The following is a 12585-nucleotide window of genomic DNA, read 5'->3' as shown; positions in this document are numbered from 1 at the left end:
CCTGGAACATATCAGTCCTTTCCCTCCTCTGGGCCTTTGCAACGTGTGTTCCCTCTGCCTGAAATGCTCTTCTCTTGGCTCTTGCTGGGTGGCTCCTTCCTTCAGGTCCAGCTGAAATGTCATTTCTTCTTTTATTAAAAGGCCTCCAAGATGCCTTCTCTACATGCTCAATCCACAGTAGGTCCCTCTGTGTCGTACTCTGTCCCTGCACCCTGTTTATTTCCACTGAAGCACACAGGAGCACTTGCATTTGGATGTATTTGGTTGTTGACTAATTCACCCTCTGTGTTCACCACTAGAATGTATGCACCAGTGGTGGTCGGAATCCTGTCTGCCTGTTTAATCTCTGCTTCCCCAGCTTCTAGCCAAGTGCCAGGCCCAAGGGGGCACTCAGGAAGTGTGAATGGATGAACGACTGCTTTCTGCCTGGCAGAAGTGCTTCTCTGCCATCCCTTTCCCCTCCTGTCGTACGACCAGCAAGGCACAGAGACTTCAGAGTTGTGTTACTGAATTCCACACACGCTCTACCCAAGTCTTGATGGTCACGCATCAAGATAGGAATATTTATTCACCCCATTTTACAGATGCAAAAAGTGAGGCACAGATTAAGAGGAATACAGTTTCTTTAAAGAGCAGAGCCGAGATACGAACCCACTTCCGTCAGACTCCAAAATCCATGTTCCTCCCACTAGTGTCTGCTGTCTCCAGCCTTGAGACATGTTAACAATCTGAGTGCTTGCAGCATCCAGTCCAGGCCCCACCCTGGCGGAGGAGGAGAGGGTCAGAGGAGTCTGGCTGAAAGGCATTTGAGGCAGGTTACAAAGCGACAGGCAGAGGATGAGCCACCATTGGAGAAAATGCTCCCTCCTGACTGAGGGCTCCATGCAGACAGGGCCTGGTCTTACTCGCCGTTCTATCTTCAGAGCTAAGACTAGTGCCCAGCATGGGACAGGCACTCGGTAAATATTGTTGAAAGAATTTAAATGTTCATATAAAAGTATCAGGAGTTCGCAGGTAGGGGCACAGCAAGGGTCTCCCTGGAGTAGGATCCCAACACGGATGAGCACGCTTGCTGAGCTGCTTTCATTTGTATCGGGGTGTCACCACTTTGGCGTGATGGACGTTCGGGGCTGGATCCTTCTCTGCTGTGGGGGCCGCCCTGTGCCCTGAAGGATGTTAGCAGCGGCATCCCCGGTCTCTGCTCTTTAGATGCCACTACAACCCTCCCACCCGTGTCTTCAGGCATCTCCAAATGTCTCCTGGGGGAGCAAAACCACTTTCCTCATGAGCTGAGAACCACTGAGTTATATGCAGCCGAGTCCAATCCTTCCTGAAACATGGGTTTTGCAGAGTTTTGCTGGAACAAAGAAATAAGCTACCAAGATGCTCTGCCTGCCTTCTTTGAAGGTATAAAGTTGAGAAACTTTGCTTCGGGGGAAACAAGGCAAAGAAGTCACCAAGAGGCCATTCTGACTCTAGAATCGCTGGGGATGGCAGGAGGCCTTGGAGCCAAGTCGTATCGATTCCTGAAGATCTTCCCGAGTTTAATGTTCCCAGCGGATGACCAGGTTACATGTGGATTTAATCTAAAAGGATGTTTCACTGCCTTCTCTTACCTTAGGATGAAGAAATTTTTCAGTCTAAATCAGTAGTTTTAACAATTAGAATAGATTCTGGAATAGGAGGGAGCCATTCCACAAACCACAAAAAGAAGGTGGGGGAAAGGATACCGGCAGCCTAAGAAGTGCTACTGAATTAAAGACAGATAAAGACCAAGGTTTCTTCTACTTTGTATGTATGATATTGTTTAGAAACAAGCAGTGCAGAAAACATGCATAAATTAGAGAATTTTCTAAGTGGTACAGTAAAACCTCTTCACACGCAGACTCTCATTCCCCCGAGAGAGTTCCTTCTCTGAGTTTTAAAACACACTTGCCTGGCAGAACTCATGCTACCTTCCTAATGAACTAAGGAACAATGCAGAATTTAGTGGAGGCATTGAGTCCAAAACATCACCTCACACCTGCCCTCCATCACCTCTTTCAAATGTAAAGAAGAATGAACTTAAATGTCAGGCCTCCTCTGTGGGGGCTGCTCACTCTGTTCCTTGGCAGAACACCAGAGGGAAGACCAATCACAGGAGAATTTTCTATTCCACATTGTGAAGGAAAGCTCAGGTTGGAGTTTGTAGAGCATTTTGCTTGAACGTGACCTATTACTTATGGACAAGGGGACATGAAGGGGTTAGAAAGCCCTACAGAGTGATTTTTATAATAGGCTTCTAATGCATGAAACATTTTCTTCTGACACAAGCTCAAGGAAAAGCCCAATAAAAAGCAGATACAAAAGGAGCCTTTTTACAGGAAAATAGGAAGTCTAGAAATCCACCCCGGCCAACACTTGGCTCGGCAGCTGCCCCAAAATCTCATCACGTTCTGCAAAAACAATTTGGAGCTCTCTGTTCTGGGAAATAAGGGTTTTTCTTTGGCATTGGGTTGTTCTGTGGGCCTCCAATTAACTGCTTGCCTCATGAGCTGCTTACGCTGGCCACCTGCTCTCAGATACTTCTCACCTTCTCCATCCTGCTCAGTGGCCTGGGACAATCTTGTCCAACCATCCTCCCTTTGGTTTGGCCAGTAGAAGGCACTGATAGGAGATCAAAGGGCAGGGCAGGAAGAAAGAGTGGTCAGGGCATATCTTCCCCTGGCTGGTTTAGATTTGGGGTTGAGAAATGTGGTCTCTGATATATATATATATATATATATATATATATATATATATATATATAGATATATATAGATATATATATAGAGAGAGAGATATATATATATATAGATATAGATATATATATATATAATATATATATGTATATATATAATATATAATATATAATATATATATATATGCATTAAGTGCAAGCCTTCCCTGAAGAACACCCACATTTTTTTATCTGGAAGTGGAATCTAGTTTGTTGGTTGCCTGAGAGACAAAATGCACTGCTTTGTACTATTTAAATGTTAAGAGGTCTTAGATGTTTTTCTGCAAAAAAAAGCCTATTTACCCCGCACTGAGTTCGCCAGGCCTCCCCTTTCACAGGTTAGGAAGTTCCTTTTCATTAGAAAGTTCTTTAGAAAATGAAAACAACAGATTTCATTTATATATAAATTTTGTGCTGTGCTTTCTACCGAATTCCAGATTAATCCCAGCCCCAAGTTTAACAGATCAGACCCACAAGGTCACTGTGACATTGTATTGTATATTAGGCCTGACCACTATTGACTTGGCAACAGCTTCGTGCTAGGCATGCTCTATTCACTGCCTCCAATCCTCCCACATCCCCCACAGTAAGTAGAATGATTCCCAATGGAGAAATGGAGGCTCAGAAATAAGAGAAGTCACTTAGGAGAGTTAGGATTTCAACCTATGTCTTTGTGGTCCCAAGGCCTGAAGTCTTTCCACTAGGGCATATGGCCTCCTACATTTTACCCTCGAGTTAGGTGAGGTTTCAATCTGACTTTGTCCACCATTTGAGGCTGACATCATTTTCCTGCCCCTAGTTGCTCAGAGGTACAGAAGACTATGAGCAAGCTTCATTTCTCCCCGCCTGGGTCCACAGAGAAGAATGTCATTGTTTATGTAGCACAGGTATCATTTAGAATGCTGGGAACAAAGTCACGTGGGCCCTTCATGGGAGACGATGCCAGGCACCTCTCCATCTCGGTACAACACATCTCCACGCCTTACAGTGTATCTCCACTAGGATGAAGGCTGTTCCCTGCAGAAAGAAGCTGAGAGGTCGGGGTAACTGAAGTGACTCCAGGTGGGGTGTGCCCACTCCAGCACCTGCTCCTTTGGGGAGCTCATGTGACGAGGAACCCAGGCAATTCAGGAAAATGAAGCATGTTGACAAAGAGGAGTCAAAGTAAAAAAGGCAAGAAAGGGTACTTCTTTTTTTAATTTGATGTAATTCATATACCATAAAACGTACTCATTTAATTTGTACAATTCAATAGATTTTGGAATATCCTCAAATTGTGAGACCATCAGGACTATCTAATTCTGGAACATTCTTATCACCCTCCCCCCAAAAAACCCATGCTCATTAGCAGCCACTCCTCTCATCCTTACCTTCCCCCAGCTCCTGGCAATCATTAATCTATTTTGTGTCTGTATAGAATTGCCTAATCAGGACATTTAATATAAAGGGAATCATATTGTATTTGGCCTTTTGTATCTGGCTACTTTCACTAGCCATGTTTTCAAGATCCATCCATGCTGTAACATGTGTCAGCGCTCCATTCCTTTTGTTTGGATTAATAGATATATGCAAATAGCACATTTTTTATCCACCATCAATTGATGGACATTTGGGTTGTTTCCATCTCTTACTATCAAGAATAATCCTGCTAGGAATGTTTTATGTACAAGTTGTTATATGGACATATTTTTTTCAATTCTTTTGAGAACATATCTAGGTGTACAATTGCTGGATCATATGGTAATACTGTGTTTAACTTTTGGAGGAACTGCCAACCTGTTTTCAACAGTGACTGCATCATTTTACATTCCCACCAGCAATGAATGAGGGGGCCAGTCTGTTCACATCCTTCCCAACGCCTTTTATTGCCCATCTTTCTTATTGTAGCCATCCTAATATGTGTGAAGTGGTAACTAATTGTGGTTTTGATTTGCAGTCCCCTAAAGACTAATGCTGGTAAGCATTTTTTCATATGCTTATTGACCATTATTAGTGTATCTTCTTTGGAGAACCATCTCTCCAAATTCTTTCCCATTTTAAAAATTAGGTTATTTGTCCTTTCATTGTTGAGCTAAGAGTACTTTACATATTCTGGATACAAATCCCTTATCGTATAAACAATTTGCAAATATTTTCTCCCATTTTTCAGGCAGTCTTCTCACTTTCCTGATGATGTCCTTTGAAGAACAGAGGTTGTTAATTTTAATAAAGTTGACTGAAAAGCTGTAGAATACGCCTCAGAATTTGCTTTTTGAAGGAGAGTCAAGTCAGGTTGCTCTCGGGGGCATCACATTTGGAGAAAGACTGGCATCAAAGCACAGAAGCCATGCAGTGAACTGTCCACCACCGCGGTGCTGAAATCAGCTGGACCGAGACGTGGTGTGAGTCACACAGCCTCCACCATGTAGTGTGTCCAGAGGGAGACCTCAGAGGAGTTTTGAAAGTAAAGAAAAACTTTACCAAGTGGACAAAAGAGGAGGAGAATTCCAGGCAGTGCAAAGAGCATATGCAAAACTGTAGAAGCAGAACACAGGATGGCACATTTGATGAATTGCAATTAGCTGAATCCAAATGAAAGATGGTAATGGCTTGGATTAAAGTAGTAGCAACACTGATGGAAAAAAGTGAACAGGCTGAGGGTGTTTGGCGATAGAGTCAACTAGACTTGGAAATGGATTTGGTGTTAGGGATGAGAAGAAAGGAGGAATCAAAAGAATCTTCTAAATCTTTGACTTGAGAAACCAGGCAGTTGGAAGTGGTATTTGCAGAGATGGAGAAGAGTATAAGAATAGTTTAAAACTGGAATGTGAATCAGAAGGTTTGCACTAAAAATCGAGGGTGCGAGAGGAGAGGTAGCAAAATATAGTGGTTACATTTTATAAGTGTATTTGTTTTCTGATTTGCTGACTGATGTTGCTTTGAATAACTAATGTTGAATCTCCTCCCCATGAGGTATGGAAAAACTGCCTTCCCTTGTTATTAATAAATTAATTCTTACTATGGGCAAAAAGCCGTGGTGAACATATGGGTTCTGGGGCTAGATGACCTGGGTTCAAACCCAAATTCTACCTCCTATGAACCCTGCGTTCAGTTCCTCCCTGGGAAGAGATAGATCATTCTAGTCTCTATCTCGCAGAGTTGTAATGAATATCAAATAAGTCAATAGTCTGTACATGACTATTAATGGGTATGAGGTTTCTTTTAAGGACGATGCAAATGTTCTGAAATTAGATAGTGTTTATTCTTGTACAATATTCTGAATATACTAAAACCACTGAACTGTATGCTTTAAAAGGGTGAATGTTATGGTATATGCGTTATATCTCAAAAAATAATTTGAACAGCACTTAACACCATGCTTGGCTAAGTGCTGAGGAAGTGTTCATTAAATGTATCCAAATAAATTGCAAAACCAATAAATTATTATTTTAGGTTTAAAACCTTCATTCTTCAAATCTTTCAGCCACCACCATAGGAGATTTTTCAGAGTCTCCTTCACCCTTGTAGAACTTTCATCTCCTGCTTCCTTTTCCCGTATTTTTCTTACCCCCTCCCTCCCACGGGACTCCCTTCCAACTCCAAATTTCCCTCTTTCTGTTACATACAGAAATACCACTCCCCTGAAGCCTTTTGCCCCAACTCAGTACCACGCTCATTCTTGCGTGTCCAAACCAAGAATCAAAACGCCTTCCGTGTGGCAAGATGCCATCCTAGTTAAAGGGAAATTGTAGTTTATGTTTTCCTTTTTCTTACAGAAGTTACTGTGATAGAGACAATACGTCTTTTTTTTAATAATTCAGAGGATAGAGTGGAGAAGGAAAAACTGGTTCAGTAAGCCAGAGATTGAGGAAGCAGAGATGGATCTGAAAACCTAATTTTTTCTTCTCATCCCTCTGTTTTTCACCGTCAGTGACTAATTTCAGTCACATTCTGGCCTCAGCCCTTTGCATTTACTGTTCCCTCTATGTAGAGTCCTTTTCCTGCAGGTAGCCACATGGCTCACTGCCATACTCCATTCAGGTCTCTGACCAAATGTCACCACCTCGTGACATTCCCAGTGGTCCCTGACTACCAAATGTTAGATTAGGTTGCACTCTTATCCCTGACACTCGTTCTCCCTCTTGCCTGTTTTCTTTTCTCTCCAGAGCTTGTATTGTGATCTGACATCCTATTTAGCATTTACTTGTTTAGGGTTTCTCTCCCACTAAAATGTCAGCTCCCTCTGGACAGTGTTTTGTCTTTCTTATTCACTGTGGAATCGCCAGCACCTAGAACAGTTCTTGGCACATAGGAGACACCCAGTAAATATTTGTTGGATAAATGAATGAGTGAAGGAACAAATAAGTGAATGACACAGGAAGCTAATTTTCAGCAGGTGTTCCAGACAAGGGTGATATTTTGCATAGATGGTAGATATTACTGTACGTTGTGTGGTATTCAGGTTCACCTGTATCATTTCCCCAGGTACCATGGAGACCTCTAAGAATCCATTGTTCTGAAATAAAACTACAGGGGGAAATTAGTCACTGAATTCAAAAGTATTCATGCTTCTGTATAATAATTCAATGTGGAAAGAAAAGGCATGGAAAGATATTAGTCTGCACCTGTTTTTTAAAGTTTTAAAAATTGTATCTCCTCTATGCTTATCTTGCCATTTCCACCATCAGACTGAGAGCTCCCCAAGGGAAAGAGCTAGGGTGATGGGGGCTTCAGGACAGGGCTGAGTGTCTGGGGAAGAGGGGGTGTGTTTCCCTGTGTTCTGGGAGCTGTTCTAGCAAATCATCAAACCCCAATGGGGTGGGTATTGGAGGTCATGGGAACCCTGATTTATAGGCAGTTGGTCAGAAGTACAGATGGCAACCTGAAATTTGTGATTAGCATCCTAAGTGTGGTCAGTCTTTTGGCACAGAGCCCTTATCTTGTAGGATCAGACGTTAACCCTGGGTAGATAGTGTCAGAACTGAACTGTAGGGCCCCCAGCTGGGTTGGAGAATTGGTCCTTGTCAGATAAAACCTACACATCTCGTCACAGAAGTTTCTGTGTGAGTAGTAGAGGAGAAACATGCGAGTTTTTTCTCTTACACCACCCCAGGACTACGGAAGCAGAAAGTCTGGGCATGGGGCCCAGCAGCCTGTATTCTAACAAGTCCCACAGGTGACTCTGGTGTAAGTTCAAGTTGGAGAACATCGGTAGCTTCCCCTGGGAAGTCCCTGAAATATCTAGTCCTCTCCTATCTGGTCCAGTCTCCACGTCTTCCACCGCAGCAGAATCATTCCATCTGGGCCCATAGCACCAAGTTCCAACTAATAAACCCCCAATGTTCACCTCCATGGCTCCAAATAACAAGTAGATATGCTTATTCTTGGATTTAGATAACATATACTGCCACTCCACCAAGAGAAGTTAGCTCATAACTTCCCCTCTCCATCTCACGTTTTGATACAGCTCTACTTCTCAACCCCTCTGCGACTCTTTAGAACTTTGGGTGATAGGCTCAACGCTTTGTGTCTTGTTCCATCAACTTTCCACAGATTCTGAGCCTGTAGAAAATGCTTCTCTCCACTCTCCTCCCTCCCATACACACTACAAAGTTTATCCAAAACCCCTTTGCCTTTTTTCTGTTTTGTTTTGTTTTGTTTTGTTTTGTTTTGTTTTGTTTTGTTTTTAAAGCATGGAGCTCCAATTACCTGAGCCACCAGGCCGGCCCCCCATTTGTTTTTATGGTTCTAAACAATTCTTATTTACAATTTGTTCTGAACTCTGAACTTATAAGCTAAGTCTTCATGCTTGGCCCGAATCAATTCCAAATAATGAAAAACCAATCATAAGCATTTACATTTATGAGATTCTCTGTGTAAAGAACACGGTACAGCTTTTAGTCCATAGTAAGCCCTCCATCAATTGTAGTTATTATTTGGGGGAGAAGGTGAATATTGTTCACGTAGCAGCCAGCTTTCAAAGTGGTCCCCAGTGATCCCCTCCTGGTATTCCCATTTTTGTGTCATCCCCTCCGCCACTGAATAGGGCTGACAAATGAGTGATAAAGAAGATGTGAAATATCTCTCTATATATATATATGTTTATTTATATATGAATATTTATTACTCAGCCATGAGAAAGAAGGAAATCCTGCCGTTTGTAACGACATGAATGGACTTTGGAGGCATTATGCAAAGTGAGATAAATCATGAAAAGATTAATACTGTATGATGTCACTTACATGCAGAACCTAAAAGAAACTGAACTTGCGAAAACAGAGAGTAAAATGGTAGTTTCCAGGGGCTGGGAGGTGGGGGAGATGTTGCTTAAGAGGACAAACTTGCATCTAGTAGAGAAATAAGTTCTGGAGCTCTAACATACCCTGTAGTGATTACAGTCAACAATACTGTATTATAAATTTCAAAGTTGCTAAGAGACTAAATCTTAACTGTTCTCAACACAGAAAATAAATGCCAAATACGTGACAGGATAAAGGCGCGTTAGCTAATGCTACTGGAGTAATCACAATGCAAAAGGTACACCTTAAACTTACACAATAGTATATGTCAATTATCTCAATTTTAAAAAGGAGCTGTCCCCCGCCCCACCCAGGTTATTCTGACCCAGGTAGTCCCCGTCCACACTCAGAGAAAAGATGCTCTAAAGATTGGTGTCTCCTCTATCCTGATCCATTAGCTGAAGTGATCATAGCTTGTGAAATGGGAATAACGTTGAAAGCATTTGCGAGCACAGATGAGCCAGGCCTTCTCAAGTCTGAAGGCAGAGGACGGGCAAGCTGAGTTCCATTGTGTAAAATACGTATAACCACATCCGTTCTCTGTCTCATAAAAGATCCACCAGCGACTATCTCGAAGAAAAACTCCCCTGAAAAGAATGAGTGGCCACTCCTACCTCCCTTAGGCTTTTTATTTTCTTTCCCAGTTTTGCAAATTTGAGGGAATTACATCTGTTTCATGATGTCAGGTGTTCAGGACCAAGATTGTTTTTAATGGCTCTTTAACGTCTCACAGACAATGCAGGCAACACAACGTGCAAACCTTGAAAATCTGAAACATGAAAAAAGAGTCTCATCTCATCTTGCTACCGCTTAGCTCTTCTCAGGGAAGCTGATTCAAAATATTCATTTCCTCACCCTAGTCAATACCCATTGATTACCCACCACTGAAGTTATTAAAACGAGTTCACGTGCAGAAGTTAACGCTCTGCTGGTGCCCAGGCTCACAGCAGTGGGTAACAAGATTAGGACTTTGTACAGTATTGAAGCTTAAATATTCTATTTTTAAACAGGACCAGAGATCATCTTGAACAAAAAAAACCATAGATACAGAAATTGAAACTCCATACCCAGGAGGACAGCCCACACAGATGAGTGCCCTTTGAGAGTCATCACAATAAATCATTCTCTACACTAACAATCAATTAGTATGTATAAATTAACTAAATTAACTAAAATTTACATGTGCCAGGAATGCTGCAAGCAGCAAAGCAAGATCTGTTTCTATTCCAAAGGCTTTATAGCATTGCTTGTGAACTGATGATTCCTGAGGCCCCATCTAGAACTCAGAAATATTTGGTTCAACCTGTAGAGATTTGGGTTTTTTGGTGATTTTTTAATTCATTGCCAACATTTAAAAATCACGGGGTTTTGGATTTCCAGTCAAGATAGTGTAGGAGGTAAACGCTATATTCACTTTCCCTCAGGACCACATCAATGACCACTAAACCACAGAACAACCGTTATTGGGAATCGCCTGAATCTAGCTGCACCGAAGCCTTACAACTATGGACATTCAGAAGAAGCCACCTCCAGACTGGTCGGAGGGGCAGAGACACGGAAGGGGCTGGTCCCACACCCACATGTGACCATTAAAAATCCTCAGGATACCTCAGCTGTGGAGGGCCCCCCTGGAAGGAGTGAGGGGTCCCAGGGCCACACCAGGCTCCCCAGCCCAGAGTTCCAGTGCTGGGGAGAGAAGTTCCCATAATTTCTGGCTGTGAAAACCAGCAGCGATTGTGACACAAGGGCAGGTGAGTGAGACAAGGGCAGGTGGAGTCTCAGATGCTCCTCTTACAGGGCCTGTACATGGAGTTACTCACTGACAGACTCACTCACTCTGAGACCCAGCACTGGGGCAGCAACTCAAATTACACCAGGGCCACACAGGGGGGAACTGAAGTGTCTAGCTTCAGGGTGAGGGCTAGAGGGGCAGCTTTCTCCTAGACGGAGGAACTGGCAGAAGCCATTGTTTCTTTGTTGAGCCCTCCCCCTCCCTGCGTGCAGACACAGGCCGATGCCACGTCTGAGTCTCCATCCAACCGGTTATCACCTTTCATCTACTCCACCCTGGTCATTCCCTGAGGCCCTGCCCACCCAACCTTTGGGCACACCCAAGTTGCTTCCAGTAGTTTTCCTGTCCAACCTGTCTTAGCTCATGCTGCAGACTTTTCTAAAATCTCTCAAAGGTTCACAAAACTCAAACAAGCAGCATCGAAGTTTAGTGTGTCCCACACCTCTGGCTGAGCATTCCTAAGCCCAGCACTGGCAACAGCCAGCCTTGGTTCAAGGTTTGGTATCCTGAGGCATCTCCAAGCCCAGTGCAGGCAGCATCCATCTGCAGATTGCTTTGAGGCTCATACCAGGTGATCCTGGGCATGGCACAGGCTATGGCTAAACTTGGCCTGCAGCAGGTCCCCTCCCAGGAGGCCCGAGGGCTGGCATGCTTGGTAGCCAGCCTCAGACAATGCTGGAGCATCACCTGGCCACCTTCAAGGACGACACACCCAAACGGCACACTGGGCAGGAATCAGAGCCCTGCTAAAACGAACCCTGCCCTGTAGGGTCAGCCCTTGCACCACAGCTCCTCCATGCAGTCCACGTAGTCATGGCCAGTTCTCACAACCAATCAGCCCAAGTGTCAGTCCTTCCAATGATATGCAAACAGCAACCCAGGCTCCATCCCAACAGGAGGGCACACACAATCCATCCAGGGGACACATCTAGAGCACCTGGCTCTGGTGATCAGGGAGACGGCTCCACTGGGTCCCACAGGACACCTACTACTTAAGGCCACTCTTCTAAGACCAGGCGGCATAGCAGCCCTACCTAATATCATGTTTCCCCGAAAATAAGACCTAGCCAGACCATCAGCTCTAATGTGTCTTTTAGAGCAAAAATTAATATAAGACCTGATCTAATATACTATATTATATTATTATTATAGTATATTAATTATGTTATTATTATTATAATATAAGACCGGGTCTTATATTAATTTTTGCTCCAAAAGACGCATTAGAGCTGATGGTCTGGTTAGGTCTTATTTTCAGGGAAACACGGTACATAGAAACAAACACAGGGAGGCAGCCAAAAAGGAGAGACAAAGAAACATGTCCCCAGTGAAAGAACAGAGCAAGCTCCAGAAAAAGAATTAAGCAAAATGGAGACAAGCAATATACCAAATGCAGAGTTCCAAACACTGGTTATAAGGATGCTCGAGGATCTCTGGGAGAACCTCAACAAAGAGATAGGAAACAAAAATGGAGATAAAAAAAAAAACATAAAAAAGAACAGAAATAAAGAATACAATAACTGAAAAGAATACATTAAAGGGAATCAACTAATTAGATGAAGCAGAGGACTGAATCAGCAATTTAGAAGGTAAGGTAGCAGAAAACACCCAATCAGAAAAGAAAAAAGAAAAAAGAACCCCCCCCAAAAAAATGAGGATCGTTTAAGAGACATTTGGGGCAACATCAAGTGTACCAATGTTTGCATCATAGGGGTACTAGAAGAAGAAAAGAGAGCACAAGGAATTGAAAACCTTTT

This window comes from Rhinolophus hipposideros (genome assembly GCF_964194185.1).
Source record: "Rhinolophus hipposideros genome assembly, chromosome: 22".
Lineage (NCBI taxonomy): Eukaryota > Metazoa > Chordata > Mammalia > Chiroptera > Rhinolophidae > Rhinolophus > Rhinolophus hipposideros.
Note: the sequence above shows the minus strand (reverse complement) of the source record.